Here is a 6,000-nt window from a genome sequence, read left to right as displayed (position 1 = left end):
AAGGTAATTTTATGAAATATCTGCTTTTCACTTTTTTTATGTGCTGATGCCAAAAAACACAATGTTCATATAAAACGAAGATTCATATGATATCATAGATATCACACAAAATCATATATATTTAAACAAATACACTGATTCTAAAAGTCATGATACTTTTCAGTATGAAACATAGCACTATCAAAATGAAAAGGTTACAAATGTTAACATTGGGTATGACCTCTGTGAGCATTATCACAGTTATGGCAGCATTGACGAGTAATAACGAATAGATCCGATCAGCCATTCTGATACACTGCTGGGGTGGATGTTCTGCCACTCTGGTGAAGGTTGGCCAGGTGTGAATTTCTGTTAATGCCAGCAACTGTCACGATATTAGTTCCCCCTCCTTAAGGGTGCTCCAGCCCTTTCACTAAGACTTTATTCTCTGCACCTGTTCCCTTTTCCCAGCCCACCTTAAAAGCCAGGCGCTGACGCTCATCCGGGCTCTGCATCTGATTTCCGTATCGTGCGAGTCCGGGACCTGGAAGCGCCTGGTCCCGTTAAGATTTTAACCTCTGTTCCCGTTCCTGTTCCCCATCCGCTGGTTCCGACCCGGCCTTCGTGGTTTTTAATTCTTGTTCTGATGGATCTTCTGGTTTTGGACTTACCCTTGTGTTTTGGATATTCCCTAAGGACTACTCTCTCGGATTGTTCGCCTCGGCCACACCTCCCCCGTGCACCAGCGCACCTTGGACACGCCCCCCTGTCTTCAGCCCCGTTTTCCTGCATGACGTTTCCCTAGTGTTTCCCCACTCCGTCGGACTGTGTCGTCCGCATAGGGTCCGGAAAGAACTGTTCGTTACAGAATGCGGAGCCAATACCTGGACCCAGCGGACGGCTCCCTGGGAGCCTGGATTCTATCGTTTTTTTTTTCTCCCCTTTTTTTCTTAGGGCTTCGGAGCCGCCCTGAAATGGAGGGGCGTACTGTCACGACTTTAGTCCCCCCTCCTTAAGGGTGCTCCAGCCCTTTCACTAAAGACTTCATTCCCTGCACCTGTTTCCCATTCCCTGCCCACCTTAAAAGCCAGGCGCTGACGCTCTTCCGGGCTCTGCTCTGATTTCCGTATCGTGCGAGTCCGGGACCAGGAAGCGCCTGGTCCCGTTAAGGTTTTAATCTCGGTTCCCGTTCCTGTTCCCCGTCCGCCGGTTCCGACCCGGCCTTCGTGGTTTTTAATTCCTTCGTCGGATGGATCTCCTGGTTTTGGACTTACCCTTGCGTTTTGGATACTCTATGGATTACTCTTGGATCGTTCGCCTCGGCCACACCTCCCCCGTGCACCAGCGCACCTTGGACACGCCCCCCTGTCTTCAGCCCCGTTTTCCTGCATGACGTTTCCCTAGTGTTTCCCCACTTCGTCGGATTGTGTCATCCGCATAGGGTCCGGAAAGAACTGTTCGTTACAGCAACCATATCACCCTGCAACTCAATTGGCAACCCACTGAAGCTAAACAGGTGTGAGCCTTGTCAGTACCTGGATGGAAAACACTAAGGTTGCTGCTGGAAGTGGTGTTAGTGGGGCCAGTAGGGGGAGCTCACCCTGTGCTCTGTATCGGTCCTAATGCCTCAGCGTAGTGATGGGGACACTATACTGTAAAAAGGTGCCATCCTTCAGATGAGATGTAAAATCAAGGTCCTGACTCTGTGGTCATTAAAAATTTTGGAAAGAGTAAAGGTGTTACCCCAGTGTCCTGGCTAAATTTTCTATTGGCCTTGACCAATCATGGTCTCCTAATAATCCCCATCTATGAACTGGCTTTATCACTCTGTTCCCATTGATTGCTGATGTTTGGTGAGCACACTGGCACATCATTCAGGTGGGGCTGCACATTGGTAATGGTGGAGGGGAGTCCCCATTACCTGTAAAGTGCTTTTACTGGAGTGTAAGTATTATTATTATTAATAATAATAATCATCATCATCATCATCATCATCACTTCTAGACTGGCTTGAAAGAAAAATGTTGAATGAGTTTTCTCCCAAGATCATCATACTGTAATTCCACTGCCCAGACGGCCTGCTTAAAAACAACGCAACAAGCAGGATAAGACTGATAATGCTACTAAAACAAAATTGATTGTGCTCACTGCTTAAAACATAAAGAACATTATAAACCAGTTGAACTATCGGTGTGAAACACAGATACATTGAAACTGCAACAGATTCGATTAGATCTAATTGTTATTTATGATTTTAAAGTTTCTTAGTGTATTTCCTCTTTTCTAAGGTGTTTGACTTTCAGTGTAACAATGAATAAGTGGTGATGATGGCCCATGATCTTTAGGCAGGGGTTTAATGTCATTTGTAATTCATATTAATCTCTTTCCTTTTTCCAAGGCACACACCTTTGGGTGACTGGTCTCTAAGCTTAGTGAAACACAGGGCTGGAACTGAAGGTAGTTGATGCCATGTCAATGTCCAAACGAGACAGTGGGCCTACAGCAGTCCCAGAGCAGTCCACAATAAAAAGGATGTCTATTTATTTACGATGCAGCTTGCAACAACACAAAAGGAACTATAAACAGATAAACGTTTATCTCATGTGCAAGAGGCCCTCCTTCTCCTGAGTCTTGACAGAGAACTCCCCAGCAGAGGTATGTATATGCCTTTATTTGGAAGCTCTGCCCTTGTTATTGTACCTCCCATAAGACTCTTAAAATTCTGCTGCTCGTTTACATACATCCACACAACAATAACCATACTGTATACAAAAATAACCCTTCTCCACACTAATGCCCCTAACATTTTTTATAGTTAATATTTTATTAAAAGTAATTATTTTTTGGAGACTTTGTAATTAAAGATGATTTTAAGTGGAAGGGGAGACCAGCTCCCCTCCAGTTCACAAGAGGGCGCTGTGGAAACTGTGGAAGTGGTTGGCCTTGACTCTGAATCTGGTTTGGCCTCTGAATGCAAGTGACTGAGATATGGCTGCAGCTAATAAACACTATCAGACCTATTTATAACTATTTACAAATCCCTTTGTTTTCCTTTATCGGCCTAATGCTGTTATGGACAACACAAGTCTTCTATCAGGTAAGTGCACAGTTTCTTTATTTTTATAGGCTGCAACAAACACTATAGGCCTTGGGTGGCCACCACTGGGAGCCTGGGAAAAAAAATTGAGGCAGAGAGTGAAACAGGGAAAGTTTCAGGGAAAACTTTAGCAGGTGTCTTAACTCCCTAAGGGTATAAATATACCTCACTGGTACTGTCTTATAATGTCCGTGTTGAAACCTTACAAAACAAGTGCAATTTCAAAGAGTTTATTGATTTTGATGGTCTTCTGTAAAAACACAGGCGGCTCAAAGCGTTTCCGACACTCATCCAGTGCCACACCGCCTTTGCGTTAAACTGCGTTAAAGTTACCCCTTGAGAAAGATTTCTTCTTGCACAAATCAAGACCCTGGAATGAGCCCCAGCTGCTACATTCTGCCCCTTTCAAAAAAGACTTTAGAGAAAGAACAGCACCTCCACAGAACTTCAACTACTTCTCATTTGGTTTTCCTTTAGTATATTTGTTTTTAAATGTCAGAAACCACAGTTCTATAAGGACTGTTCTTACCACAAATATATTCATTCGTTTCCATCATTGTTGTCAAGCCATGTCATGAAGGAGGTTTTTCTTAGCATCATTTTACTGACATACCTATTGTTTCATTTCCTGGTCTTTGTTGTTTGTTGTCCTTTCCTTTTCCACAGATGGATGGTTTCCATTATGTGCACCACATTAATCACAACAGTGCTGTGCTGTTTTGCTGTTCATTACTGCCCACTATGTTTAATAGCCTCTACTGCTTGAGCTACATTTCACAGACCACTGGTGCCTCTCTGGCTCATTTGTAGCCATGTTCCATGGATGCACACATGGCACTTCCTGTTTGTAGGATTCAACATGGCCACCTTTTGTTTGTATCAGGACTAAGACTAATGGTTACAACATAGGTTGACACATTTCACACTTCGGAGGATTGTAGGCTGAGATGTGTCATAAACACATACAGTACACAAAATCTCTGTGACAGAAGTAGAAAATAAGGATCTTGTTCAAGCTCTAAAACAGGGCAAGTTTGTTCATGTGAAATATTCCACACCAAACTGGGAGAAACAATAACACAATGCTGTTAGTCTTTCAAATCCAATTGCCTTTTCAGTCTATGATTCCTTCTCTCTATTTACATTGTTTCAGATTTACTTTACTATTTGCTTTTTCTTAATTGGCAGCATTGACAGTAGCAAGAGAACTACTACTCAGAAAGGGCATAGTTGCAGACAATTGTATTATTCCCACTTCTGTATACAAAAGGATAAGCAAAAGTGGAAACTGTCAGCCCTTAATCCCCGTTGCAAATTCTAAATTCAAGAAATCTAAATTTAGTTAATATACAATTGTGCTGTTATTCCCTTAATGAATACTGTGCATTAAAGCATGAGTTAAAGCAATGAAATCATTGTGTAGGACTGCACTGTGAATCAGTCTCCTTGTATATTTCAGGGTAAGTCATAAAACATTATAATGTAATGTGAAAGACTTTGCTTCTAGGTCACAGACTTCCAGACACTTACTACCCGGACTCTCTCCTGCTTAAAACGGCAACTTACTGAAGAACTCGCCTAACCCCCTGTCAGCACTCTGTCTGCTCCACAATACAATTCCTAGATTGGATGTAAATGTTAACAGCTCTGGGTTGCCGGATTGCTATTTGAGCTCATACTGGGCATTCCTGTAATTACTGTACCTTCACCTCGTCCATCAAAAGTAAACTCATTGTTGTAGGAGAAACCCCAGCCGTAATTGATAGATTTGGAAGAAAAGTAACATAGTTCCCTAAAGCTATAGGAGTTTGTGTGTAATTTCCTCCTGTTCCACAGAGTATAAATTTGAACAGAGCCCTCACACATTTCAGATGGTCACGTCTGTAAGTGAATACTGCCCTCTCTAGGCTGTTTTTCTTTCTCAAGTAAATTGAATTGGGTTAAGAATAGAATTTGTAATAGTTAAAATGCATACATTTAAACTATGGCAAAAAAGGTATGGGTCTAAGGACATAAATGACATAATTTTAAAACTAAGTTCTAATTATTAACGGAATCTGTACAAGCCAGTCTGTAATATTTTGTTTTAAGAAGTAAAAAAAGAATTCTAAACCAACAACAATGAATCAGGAAAATATCATAAATGAAATGTGATTTCCCTTTGTTTTCTATTAGTATGCACAAACCAGAAGCATTACTGCTCAGCATTTTAGCTGTCTAGAGAGATTGTGGGTAACTTAAATTAAGTGTATGGCAGTGATGAAAATGGTGGTTACTTTAGTGTGTCTAATGGCACTGTATATCCTGAACTTCATACACATCAAAAAGCAAGAATGAGTGATTAACTTTATGGCTCTTCACATTCTACGATTGGCACTCCAGTAGGTGAAAAAAGTGCATACAGACTGCTTGCTTTCCCCTGGGCACATATAATTTTTTTTTTATGGAAGCAAATAAAGTTCACATTCACTAATCTATAAGAATTGTATTCCCTCTAGCAATGTTACTGAAGCACCTGGGTCTTATATATCTCTTATGTGTGCTTTGAAAATTTAAAACAGACGTCTAAACCATTTTCCCCAATTGGATTTCAAATTTGTCTGTGCAGAACCTAAAGAAAATGTTATAGTTTGAACTCACAAATACATCATATTAGTGATGTAGGTTTTATATAATTCCATTGAAATTATCGATAACTGATGAATATACCCTAAGTTAATGTATTTTTTGAGGTAGTTATGCACTATTTAAACACAATTATTAGAATACATTATGCAGTCTTTCTCTTGTATTAAATGATTTGTATTTTTACTCAGTTTAATTTATATAATGTAGCTCCTACATCTAAATCCTTGGTGTTCTACACATAATGAGAAACATTGACTTTTATTGCAGCTTCTGGCACTGAATACTATTTTCTTATG

This window comes from Lepisosteus oculatus, chromosome 15 (assembly GCF_040954835.1).
Source record: "Lepisosteus oculatus isolate fLepOcu1 chromosome 15, fLepOcu1.hap2, whole genome shotgun sequence".
Lineage (NCBI taxonomy): Eukaryota > Metazoa > Chordata > Actinopteri > Semionotiformes > Lepisosteidae > Lepisosteus > Lepisosteus oculatus.
This window is presented reverse-complemented; position numbering follows the sequence as displayed.